The 13,652-nt window shown below is 38.7% G+C and overlaps 1 protein-coding gene across 1 annotated transcript in view; it reads right to left on the bottom strand.

The window, feature by feature from the left end:
- WASF3 (WASP family member 3) overlaps positions 1-7,787 on the bottom strand; it is a gene marked incomplete at its 5' end in the record, with an annotated part of 70,962 nt that extends 63,175 nt beyond the window's left edge. Inside the window, 1 exon segment of the mRNA NM_001266598.1 lies at positions 7,690-7,787.
- Positions 7,788-13,652: the final 5,865 nt, after the last annotated feature.

The raw sequence follows: 13,652 nt of genomic DNA, 5'->3' as shown, positions 1-13,652 counted from the left end.
GTCTCCCCTGTTCTTCTCTTCTAGCCATGGACAGGGTAAAGGGGGCTCTGAAAACAGCTGCTGTTCTACAACTTACTGCCTTCTACATATCTATACTTCAATTAATTGTTACGCTCTGTGTTATGTTCATTTCAGTTCAGACTTTTTAAAGTTAAATAAATTACTAAATTCCTATTAGACATAAAATATTTTAAAAATATACCCATATTTTATTTCTAAGTCCCTTTAGGCCATGGTGTCCATTTAACTAGATACTCAAGAACATGTGGGACTGAAGAATACATTTAATTTTGAACCTACATCTGTTTTATAGTCCTTTATTATGCATAAAAACGTATTCTCACGCACATTACTAACCCAGGAACCTCCGAGATGCTTTGACCAGGAGCTATTTTCCTTCCCTGTTTTGACCAGCCAGATAAAATCAGCTACTTAATAAAAAACTTTTTAAGATAAATGGAACCTTGGAGTTCTAGCATAACTTTATTTTACAATCAAAGATCAAGACAAAGAGACCCAAAATCTCCTGCATCCTGGAGACACTAGAATCTCGGTCTCTGACTTCCATCGGTGCTCCGCCCACCACACCCTCCTTGTAAACACTTCCTGCAGGTCCCATTTACAAATACGCCAATAAGCCAAGGCTACTTCATTTCTGTGTCTTACTAGGATAAAAAGGCAGCCAAGGAGGGGAAAGTTGTCTGCTTTGGTATCCAAGGAATCTTTGACTTCTAATACTACGCTTCTACTCACTCTTTTTCCCTCTATCCCAGCAGCTCCTTCCCCATTCTTAACCCTCTAAGCACCTGATTATTTGTCATGCAGAGTCAGCTCTGACCAAAAAGGAAGGAAGTGGTTTACATTTCCAAGGTTCCTTTTATATCGGATTTTATTATCTTATTAAACAGATGGTTTTGTCTGGTCCTTCAACTCCTGACACTACCTTGTTGCTGACTGCATGCATAAACTTCAGACCCCCTATCTTATTCTGTTTTGTATTTTTGATATACATGACTTTTTAATAACATGACTGACTTTGGTTAACCACTGAATTGACCCAGATATTTGTATCCATCCCACTTCCTTGGCCAAGGATGCGATCCGTCCACATCTCTGCAGACCATGATTCAGTACGACATCTGGTAAGTCAAATTCCATCTGATGTCTGACAGGAAGCTGTGTGCATAAGACTAGAATATATACCCAGCCTCCAAGGAGACTTACAGAAATGCTGCTGCGGGTAAACTAAAGAAAACAGCAGTTTAAGGTGATATCTCAGACAAGGAAGAACAACAATCTCCATTTCCTTGATTTGGGATTAAATGTAATCTACTTTCCATTTAAGGCTGCAGCATATGCTAAGCATATTTCTCCATTAAAATCAGACAAGCAGGTTGTGTATGGCATGTGTATATGTGCATAACCTTAGCTCATTTATAGGAAATCCTTTCAAAAGTTATATAATTTGAAACGGAAGATTAAAGAAATAGAATCCAATAAACAGAGCACCTAGACTAGGCCTCTCCTTTGTTTCAAATCCACAGAAATGATGAAAAAGATGTACATTCAAAATATGTGCAACAATACTACAGGATTACAAATGATAGATAACCTCCAAAGTTGAAAGGCAACAGAATGAGATTAAAGGAAGAAACCACAAGTCAAAAATATGACAGGAAGGACTGTGGCCATGAGATGTGTGGTTGGAGAACCATAATGAAAAGATCTAGGTAATTTACATCAGAGAAATATAAATGGCAGCCAATCATCAAACTATCCTTTGAAAGAACTGTATCTAATAAAACCAGGAATATGTATACTATTGACCCTAGCATTTCCATCCTTATTCTGAGAAACATTCTCACTTGTGCACAAGAATTCATGTACAAGAATGTTCACAGCAGCAGTATGACATAGAGATAAATTGGAAATGACTACCAATAGGAGAAAGGCAGCTGTTAAAAGAAACAAAATAAATATATATATGGAGTGACCTCCAAAACATAGCAATGAATGAAAAATACAAAGTTCAGAATTACAGCATGCCATTTAGTAAAAAGTACTATGCAGTCCTACATATATATATGAGAGATGGGGTGGGGTGGGGGGTGGGAGATAGAAGGAGAGGGAGAAGGAAGAAGGAGAGGAGAGAGAGAGAGAGAAGGGAAGAAAAAGAGGAGAGAAATAGAGAAAGAGAGTGTGAGAGAGAGAGAAAGAGAGAGAGACAGAGAAGGAAACATCTCTAATTCATAATAATGGATTACCTCTAAGTGGGGAGGAACAGAGCTGAGACTCAAAAGGTACTTAAACTGCAAATGTGTTGCAAGTTTTAAAAAGACATATATATTCAGGTGTTATGTGCATAATCAATATTTTGATTTTGTACAAACAATTAGAAGGTACTGGATATATCAATAACAAACCATCACAGGAAAAAATTGTAATAAAGTCAGCAATGGACAAGAAAGGATTAATTTTTTTAACAAAAGGAAGGCATTAATAGTGATTATGGCCTTCCAAATAATCACAGTAAGTGTGAATGGGCGAACTCACTATTATTGGCTAAGACTTTGCATTAGTCTGTTTTCACACTGCTATAAAGATACTACCGAGACTGGGTAATTTAGAAAGGAAAGGGGTTTAATTGACTCAGTTTCACATGACTGGGGAGGCCTCAGGAACTTATAAACATGGCGGAAGGCAAAGGGGAAGCAAGGCACCTTCTTCACAAGGCAGCAGGAGGGAGAATGAATGCAGGAGGAACTACTAAACACTTAAAAAAGCATCAGATGTCTTCAGAACTCACTGTCACAAGAACATCATGGGGGAGACTGCCCCCATGATTCAATCACCTCCACCTGGTCTCTCCCTTGACATGTGGGGATTATGGGGATTATGACTCAAGCTGAGATTCTGGGTGGGGACACAGCCAAACCACTTACAGAATGTGCCAAGCACTGTTAAGAATTTTACATATATTATTTCATTTAATTCTCGTAACATGAGATAGAAACCATTAATATTTCCATTGTATAGGGAAGAAACAGGATAATAGTTAAGTAAACCGGAGAGACACCACACAGCCAGTTTATGCAGAGCCTAAATTCAACCCCAGGCAGCCTGGACTCAGTCCATGTCCTTTACCACTCACCAAACAGCTGCCACTGAACAAAGCAACACACAAACTGAGTTGTTTGGGTTTTGTAAGATAAATATTCAAGAATACATCTAAAATGAAATAACTAGGAGTGATAAAAATGAAGAGATTAAAAGTATACACCAGGAAAATGCTAACAACTGAAGGGAGTCAGGGTCTAAGACACAAGAGAAACTCAAGGTGAAGGCAACAAAAACAGATGGAGGTGAAGACACATACCATATTCAATTGGTAAAAAAAACCATTAAAAATGACAATTATGAACTTTTATTATCCTTTTGTAGAAGACCCAACATACTTTTCTCAGAAACCAACAAAGACCAAGATTTGAATAATACAATTAACAAGTATTTTTTTTTTTTTTTTTTGTATTTTTTAGTAGAGACGGGGTTTCACCGTGTTAGCCAGGATGGTCTCGATCTCCTGACCTCGTGATCCGCCCGTCTCGGCCTCCCAAAGTGCTGGGACTACAGGCTTGAGCCACTGTGCCCGGCCAACAAGTTTTAATTGATAGTTTTTTTTAAATGTTATACATAAATGTGAGAACGCATATTTTTTTTTAAAAAAAAAAAAAAGGAAAACGTAAGAAATAACTATGAATTAGGTCACACAAAAAAGTTAACTGCAATCACACAGAAAATTACAATCACACAGTAAGCACAATACAATTCAATTAGAAATGAACATGTAAAAATCAAGGGATATTGGTAAATTGTCTCCAGCATTTTCATCATTGAATCAATCTGGCCCTGTTCTGGCTTCTGACCTTGGAGTACACCAGGTGAGTCCTTTGACTGCACCCCAGGGATGCCAAGTCAATACTGATGACAATTGGAATGGCAGATCTCCAGCCTCCAGAAATAAAGAGCTGACCATCCCAGCCATGCAAACATATTCACTAATTAGGGGTCTTCTGTCCTGAAGGGAGGGGAAACCACCTCACAGGTATTGACTCATGTACAGCCCCGAAAACAGAGAATACAAACTGAGTGCCCGGACAGAACACGGAAGAAAAGGAAGAGGATGACAAAGAGTAACTACTTTTGTGGGGGTTGGGGAAAGTGCAAAAAATACAAACAAAAAATAATCCCATATGGCTCCCAAAAATTTCATTCTGGGGTAAAAAGGAAAAAAATGCTATTAAAATGAATAAAAGTACAAATCATATATCTAATAAAGATCTGATACAGAATATATAAGGAACTCTTGAAACTCCATAATAAAGTATCCAATTTCTTAAAATGGGCACAAGATTTGAACAGACACTTCACTAAAGAAGTTATGCAGATGGCAAGCAAGCACATGAAAAATGCTCAACAGCATTAGTCATTAAGGAGAGGCAAATTAAAACCGCAGGAGATGTGACTGCACACTGATGAGAATGGCTAAACTTAAAAGACTGCCACACAGAGTGCTGATGAGAACATGGATAAACTGGAACTATCAGCCACTGCTCAAGAGAAATAAAATCATCTTTGGAAAATGGTTTGCAAGTTTCTTAAAAAGTTAAACATACACTTATCACATGATCCAGTCATTCTACTCCTAGGTATTTAACCAAAAGAAATAAAAGCATATGCCCATATAAAGACTTGTATACGAATGTTCATGCAGCTTTATTTGTAACAGCCAAAAACTAGAAACAACCCAAGTGTCCATTAGCAGGTGAATGGATAAACAAACTGCATTGCATCCCTATAGTGAGGTACTATTCAATGATAACATGGAATGAACTACTGATACATGCAACAACAGAGATGAATCTCTATTTATGCTGAATGAAAGCCAGACAAAAAGACTACATACTGTATTATTCCATTTACATAACATTCTAGGAAACATAAACTAATTTATAGGGACAGAAAGCAGACCAGCGGTTATGTGAGGGTAGGAGAGAAACAAAAGGGAAAGATAACCAAGGGCCACGAGGAAACAACGATCACCAGTTCAACTACATTGATGGTTTCACGGGTGTAGACATATTTCAAATTACACATTTTAAATAAGCATAGTTTACTGTATGTCAACCATTCCTCAATAAAGCAGTTTCAAAATGAATCTGTGGGCCAGGCAAGGTGGCTCACACCTGTAATTCCAGCACTTTGGGAGGCAGAGGCAGGTGAATCACGAGGTCAGGAGATCGAGACCATCCTGGCTAATATGGTGAAACCCTGTCTCTATTAAAAATACAAAAATTAGCTGGGCATGGTGGCACATACCTGTAATCCCAGCTGGGAGGCCGAGGCAGGAGAATCGCTTGAACCAGGGAGTCAGAGGTTGCAATGAGCCGAGATCATGGCACTGCACACCAACCTGGCAACACAGGGAGACTCTGTCTCAAAAAACGAACAAAAAAAAGAAAAAAAACCGAATCTGTGGAGACAGATCATCTGAGTATGAAAAAGTAGGAGATCACCGAATGTTTATTTAATATGTGCATTCTAACATGAAGGTCAAGTAAAAATAAGTCGACTGTTAGCCACCACACAGGACTAAATATCAAGATAAAAGAAATGAGAGAGGAAAGACACATTTAGCAACCAGACGGGCATAGCTCCAAAACAGTACTTAATAACAGGCCACCTCTGATGGGCATAATACAAACTAAGAAAAATACTCCTCCTAGAGAATTGCCTCATCGAAGAGAATCTGCTTCACCAAGCTAATCCGAGTGTGCCACCTTCAACAGTCTGAACACACATAGCGCTTCTTCAAAAGGCCTGGAAATGCAGCGCGGCAGTCAAACAAGCAGATGGCGTGGCAAGCAGAAGCCCCACGTTCTTCAAGAGCTGAGGCCTCCGTAAGCCTCCAGTCCTTATCTTAGATATGAAAGCAGTAATATCTTCCTGGTTATCTCAAAAGGCTGTGGTGAGATGACGCACCTGGAAGCCCCCAAAAAACTATACAGCGGAACACAAATACTAAAATAAATGCTTGCCTGACAAGAAAATTTAACTATCTCCCCTCTTCACATTAATTGGATAGGAAGCAAAAGAAACCATTTATTAGAACTACAATCAGCCTGTAACCCATCATGACACACAGGAAAAGCCCAAAAGCTATTTAACTTTTGTTTTCTAATGGAAGCATTTAACACTATAAATTTCCCCTTAAAGTAGTGCTTTAGGTGCATCACATACATTCTGATACATTATGCTTTCATTTTCATTCCATTCAAAGTATTTTGCCTTGTAAGCTCCTCTTTAACCATGGGTTTTCAGGATGTGATCATTAATTTCAAAATATTTTGGAATTTCTTGGGTATCTGATACTGATTTCTAGCTTAATTAAACGTGGTCAGAGAACACAGATATATTCCTGAAAAATTACCCATAAAGTGAAAGTATGGAAATCAAGTTCAATTTTTCTATGGTAAATTAATACGTAATGATATGCCCAAGGTCAAGGCAAGCTAGGATTAGAGATCAATCTTCCAGCTTCTAATTCTGGTATAACAGCCCTTCTTCCACCTCTCAATACCATCTTAAAGCCAAAAGACGTGTTATTCTCTCCCTATCCTTTCAAAAGAAAGAGAAGGAAAATTCCATATACATCCTCTCATTTGATTTTTATAATTCCATAGATCAGGCAAGATAGATGATAGTATTCTGCACATGAGGAAAGTGAAGCTCAAAGAAATAACTTGCCCTAGTAGTCTGCTATGTCTCATTACTCCTCAATTACCCCTTAAAATTAGAGCAAGACAGCTCACTGAAATCCATAAATAATTCAAAAACCTCATTTTAGCCACTATCACGATCACCACCACCTCAGTTCAGAATAAATTATAGTAAAACTGACTAAGTTTGCTTTTGGGTTTTTGGGTTTTCTTGAGACGGAGTCTTGCTCAGTCGCCCAGGCTGGAGTGCAGTGGCACAATCTCGGCTCACTGCAAGCTCCGCCTTCTGGGTTCACACCATTCTCCTGCCTCAGCCTCCCCAGTAGCTGGGACTACAGGCACGTGCCACCACGCCCGGCTAATTTTTTTGTATTTTTAGTAGAGACGGGGTTTCACTGTGTTAGCCAGGATTTTCACGATCTCCTGACCTCATGATCCACCCGCCTCAGCCTCCCAAAATGCTGGAATTACAGGCATGAGCCACCGGCCATCTGACTAGGTTTAACTTTCCAAATCTTGACTTCTCATACCCATTCATTATTAGCAAGATTCGGATAACAAAGAACTGGTTAAATTCCAGGAAAGAAAAAGTAAATGGGCAAAAATGGAGGAAAATTGAGATCTCAGCTTAATAAGTCATAAACTACATAACCATGTTTTTCACACAAGAAAATTAATATGGAAATGAATATATCAAGTTTTTTTTCTCTTTCAATGTCCTAAACTATTGATTAGGATCTAAAACTCTAAAATATTACCTGTGGTTAATATTTATATATTAAAGCATATTAATATTAAATATTTAATACTCAAAAATATTAAAATATTTTATGCTATTTCTATTTCTAATTAAATTTCTACACTATGTTACAGGAATTAAATGGCTTTAAGGGTAAAAGGCACACACTCTTACCATATAATCGTTGACGATGGGTTGCAGAAATTCCCCTCAAGTAGCATCACCACTTTGGCTCAGTTATCAGTAAGAGTAACAGCAATCAAAACTAAAACTATAAAGAAAAGAAAAAAAGAATTAATTACCAGTAGGCAAAATGCATTCAAGTCTTCAAGAAAGTCTTAAATTCAAATTTCACATTTCAACAATTTCAAGGGAGCTCTAATCCCTGAACCAGTTCTTTTTTAATTATTTTAAGTAAGAAGCTAATAAGGTGTGTGAAATCCTGTATAATTCCAACCCCCTATTCTGGAAAAACCTCTGAAATTAACTTCAAGGACTCACAGTAAATAATAGCCAAAGGGCAGAAACACAAAAAGTCAAGTTTAAGTGTATTCAACTAAACTACTCAATTCATTTACTCAACAACACATATATTTTAGGTTTTGTTACTGCCTACAGACTGAATCAAATAATAGTAATCATTCACATAAGAACTGTACCTAATAAGAGCATTTGTATCAATTTCCCCTAACAATATTCACATTTAATAAAAGTCTTGGTGATCATTTTATAAATATTCTAATAGTAGGTACAAGGATAAAATAGTAACAGATTTAATAACTGCCAAATAGACCTTAGAAAGTGTTTCCAGGACACTGGACATTAACAGCAAGGCTACAGAGCAAACTGATCAATGTTGTATACCAATGTGCTAGAGCTATGAGGTAACCAGAAGCATGATATAGTTTCCCACTCAGAATTATGTTCCACTTGGGAAGAACACATACAAGACAATTTTAGTGAACAGGCATCCATTCACTCAGCAGGAGTGTACCAAGCATCCTGTAGAAGTCAGCCCCTCTTTCAACACTGAACACATAAAAATGAGTAAGAAAATGCCTGTTTGTGAAGGCACTCAGTCTTGTGAGGGTAACAAATAAATGCAGATAATTTTAATACAATAAGGTAGATGCAAGAAAGCAAGAGAACAGCGGCCCAGAAGTGGGGTGGGGTGCAGCTTCAGGAAAGTCAAACAAGGGTGGGAGGCGTTAAGCTTGGGAAAGGAGGTCCAGGCATGAGAAAGCAGAGACTGTGCCATTTCATTATAGAAGAAAAGCAACTTTGAGTCTACTAAAAGGAATTATCTGGACCTGCATCAATTCTATGTAGGCCAGTAGATTCTAAGAACTCACATAGTTAAGACCGCAACCATCCTTTTAACAGTACAAAAAAAAAAAAAAAAAAAAAACCAGAATGATCATTCAACGATACTCTATTTTATACATCCTAGTTTACTTATTTAAAACTCAAGCAGCACGATTTTCTTCTCTTCCTTCGGAGCAGCTGTACAGCACGCTCTTGATGCTGAGTAAAAGAGAAAAGTGAGCTTTTTCTTAAGTACTTTGCGTAAGTGATCACCTTATTTCCAAATACAGAAAATTATCCCTGGGTTTAGATTATCCAGGCCTAATTTTACCTCTACTAGATCAGCTGATTCGACTTGATGATTTTGAGGGTAACTGGCACTATACATTTCACTTAAGAGATGGTTATATCCAGCTAACTGTGCCTAAGGATAAGGAAAATGTCCAACATCGTATGTATTTCCCGGATGACCGCTTCTGTTTAAGAATCACATGTTAACTCTTCCTTTTTGAAACACAATTATGAATTTTCCCATTTGTGTGAAAGGCTATGGACTTATCATTTTTGTTATTAGCTATTATTTGGTAAATGCTTTACTCAGGTCCAAGCATAGAGCTAACACCTCATATACATTTAACTTAGTCCTCACAGGCAATAGCTCCATTTAAAAATGAAGAAATTAGGATCAAAAAGTGAGCTGCTGAGGATCACACAGGTAGGCAAAAAAGGAGTCAGGATGAGTCTGACTAGAAAGTAACTGTTCTTGCCAGGCATGGTGTGGCTCACACCTGTAATCCCAGCACTTTGGAAGGCTGAAGTGGGTGGATCATGAGCCCAGGAGTTTGAGACCAGCTTGGGCAACATGGCGAAACCCTGTCTCTACCAAATAAATAAATAAAGGAAGGAAGGAAGGAAGGAAGGAAGGAAGGAAGAAAGGAAGGAAGAAAGGAAGAAAGGAAGGAAGGAGTAAGTAAGTAATATCTACATTGGATTGTCTCCTTCTGGACACAGACACATGCATTTTTCCTTGCTGCTGAGCTGCTAACATTTCTAACATAAGTCAGGAACCATAAAAGTCTTGAAGAATTCACTAGACTCTGTTAATACGTAGCCTCATTTGACAGTGGAGAGCATATCAGTAACTCCTTTGAAGTCACAGATTAAGGCTGCTAACTGGAAACACAGCACCTCTACGAAGAAGTACAATACTGGCCAGAACAGGGAAGCATGCTTCTATACAACACCATCGCTCCAATTCTGTTTCCGTCCATGGCTACACTCTGAATGGTGCTGACAGTGCTCTCCTGTGGCTACTGTCCAGAAGCAGAATTGCCCTGTAACTTCCTACCTCTGGCCCTGCATCCGTTACGCTCCCCCCGACACAAATGCCCTCCTGTCGTCTAGTTTCCAGGTATCCAAAGGTCTCTTGCCTTCAAACTGCAACCTACTATGGCCTCCATCCATCCATGCCTTTACCTGCTCAATAAACACATATATATATGTAGTTATGTGTCAGTCACTATGCCTGCCCCTCCCCCTGGAAAAACCAAAGCCCAATCCTGGACTCCCAAGAACCTCTCAGTCCACCAGAAGAAAAGTCTGTAAACAAGCAGGTAGCAATCCATGGGGCCAGCGCACTGACAGGTGTATGTGGGGGATGCACAGAGCACAAGGGAGAAGGTGGCTACAGCTGGAGGGGCAGCGGCAGGGACAGATTCACAAGGCTGGTCACTGAATTTAAGCCGTAATTCAGAAGACAGGTGATGAAGTCCTAAACTAAGACAAGGGAGGATTCTTTAAGTGGAACACATCTGACAGACATAGGTCTCGGGAGATTAAGTGGATGGGGATGCTGACTCCCCTGGAGTCAAGGAGTACTCTGAGGTAGCGCTGTCCAAATGAATGTTCTGCAGTGATGGAAATGTTCTATACAGTGACCGTGTCCCACAGGGCAGCCTCCAGCCACATGGAGTGCTGGATCCAGCTTGAAATGTGCCAATGTGAGTAAGGAACTCAGTATTTTACTTCATTTTAACGAATGTTCATTTAAATAGTAACATGTGGCTAGTGGCTACTATGTTGGACAGTACTCTTCTAAGATTTTTGGCTTGAGATAGTTGTACTGAAGGTATTATTACCAACATCTGGGAAAAGAAATACTGCAAAGAAAAGCATATAGACACTCAAATATTTGAATAAATAAGCAAATCACTGACTAGAGGAACAAACTGGGTAATCTTTAAGGACCCCTTGCCGCTAAAATCCCATCACAGATGTACTTATCCTTGTTCGCTCAGGTTCCAAATAATGACCTCAATATGGTAGCAACAAAATATAATCCTGCTGTCTCTAGGCTTAAGTATTAAAATACTACTACTAAATAAAAATTCTTTATACCATTCAGGGAAAAAAGAAAAGAAAAATGACATCATGAAACCACTGGAAGTCACAATTTAGAGAATAATCACAGACCAAAGTCAAGCCAGGAAAAATAACTGCCTAGTAAAAAACAAAAAGTCTTTTTCCAAAAAGAAGAGGGGAAGGGGAGGAGGGGACCACACAGCATTATGACAGCCAACACGAGCGCAGGTAATTTCAAATACATTTAGACCATTCACCTCGTCAGCAGCTCACTTCACATTCAGGTTACATTTCTCTGTAGTCTGATGAGAGAAATGACAGAGTTTATCTAATGAAATACCTACTTTTGTACTACAGGGCATTTTACAAGGTCAATGATAATAAAATTTTCCCTAGTAATACGCCCTTTAATCTTACTTATCCACAACATCCAAAATCAATATGAAATAAAGAATTCTGCTACTTGAAAACACTTAACCTGAGAACAGGTTGGATCTAAATGACCCACTGTTAATCTACCAATATTATCCTAATCTGATTGTATTTGGATTTACTATTTTAGTCCCTGACATCTCTCATACGCCTCCAAATTCTAGTTTCCCAGAAATGAGAAGCTAGCACGAGATATAGCTCTATTTCACCACTTCTGTTTCCAGCCTTACCTCCTAAACCAGCCTGAAATTCTGCTCTTTTCACCTCTATCGACGAGATCACATCACCAATGTTTTTAACTATTCACATATAACATTCTATTTACGAGATTGCAAGACACTATAGAAATGTAACCACTTCTAGCTTCAGAGAAATATATCTCATAAGAATGTCAAGTACGAATTTTTTAGCAAAAAGCCTACGTCTAGCATAACAAGACAGCAATCTTTGTGTTTCTCCTCTTTCTTGCTCTCTGGTTGACTATCTGAGCTTTGATACCCCACTGCTACAACAGTTCCACACCTTTAGAAGTCAGAGCCAGCATGAACATATTTTAGCTGGCCCCACCATACAATTCAACACATAACTGACCTGTTACAGAAAGTGAGGCAAAAACAAGGTCAAGTAGTAAGGTCTTTGCCCCCAAAAAGTTGATCTGGTGGGGAAGAGTAAACAAACACAAATAAATACAAAACAAGTAGCAGAAGAGATACTGCTGTAAGTTAAAACAAGAACAACATTAGCTGACATTCACTGAACACCTACGTGTATCACATTCTCGGCTAGGTACATTTTAATTTCAATAAAACTATATTAATTATACTAAAAGAGAGCAAATGAAGAGAAATTCTCCCAGTTTTGAGTACTTTATTCACTCAAAAATTACTTATCACAGACGTAAATACAAGAATCATAAGATAATAGTTTATTTCCCTTCCATTTAATGAACAATAACTGCCTAGTAAAACACAAAGAAAAAGGAACCAATTCCTGATATGACACTGTAAAGATCCAAGAGTGGCCAGAGAATCTGACAGCCTGACAACGATCTGGGCCACATCAACCGCACATCAGTTCATTCAAGCATTTACTACTGTTCAACACAGTTTATGGGGGACAAGAGACAGGGGACATTACTTTGGACTGAGCCCCTGTACTAGGCCCTAGTAGACCAGACCAAACCAGAATGGAGTCACTTGTGGTAACTGTCACTTAGACTGAACTCAGCTGGGTACGGTGGCTCATGCCTGTAATCCCAGCATTTTGGGAGGCCTAGGTAGGATTATCTCTTAAGCCTAGGAGTTTGAGACCAGCTTGGGCAACACATTGGAGACCTCATCTCTACAAATAATTTAAAAATTAGCTAGGCATGGTGGCACACTCCTGTGGCCCCACCTACTCAGGAGGCTGAAGCAGGAGGATCACTTGAGCCCAGGAGGCTGACGCTGCAGTGAGTAAGCTGAGATCACTCCACAGCACTCCAGTCTGGGCGACAGAGCAAGATCCTGTTTCCAAAAAACAAAACAAACAAACCAAAAAAAAAAAAAAAACTGCTCTGAAACAAGCCAGTTTTCTATTAAAAACAAAAAAATAAGAGATTCATGGCAACCAATCAGAAGTGGCCCAGTTTATCTGAGCTGAGATAATAAAGTTTCCTCCATTTTAACCCTATAAGGAAAGTAATTCTGAAATAACGAATCTGCTGTTCATTCTTTATTTCTGCTTTCTTCAGCCTTTTTCTGCCTACAAAGCCACGCTCCTCTCCTCAGCTCACTGGAACACCCATCCTGTTTTATAGAATGAGGTACAATTCAATGCTAGAATCACAAATAAAAGCCAATTAGATCTTGATTTTTAATTAGATTTTTAATTTGCCTTTTGACACTAGCCCACTATTATGCATTAGAAATATAACTATGAATCACACAAACATAAAGCTATGTGTTATACCAAAAAATACCACACCACAAGCTATAAAGTGTTAAGTGAAAAGAGAGACATAGGAATCCTCCCTACCATCTGAAAGGTATACAGCCCAA

The sequence above is a fragment of the Macaca mulatta genome, chromosome 17 (assembly GCF_049350105.2).
Source record: "Macaca mulatta isolate MMU2019108-1 chromosome 17, T2T-MMU8v2.0, whole genome shotgun sequence".
In the NCBI taxonomy this organism is placed as follows: domain Eukaryota; kingdom Metazoa; phylum Chordata; class Mammalia; order Primates; family Cercopithecidae; genus Macaca; species Macaca mulatta.
The sequence above is the reverse complement of the archived record's forward strand: the minus strand, read 5'-3'. Positions and strand labels throughout refer to the sequence as shown.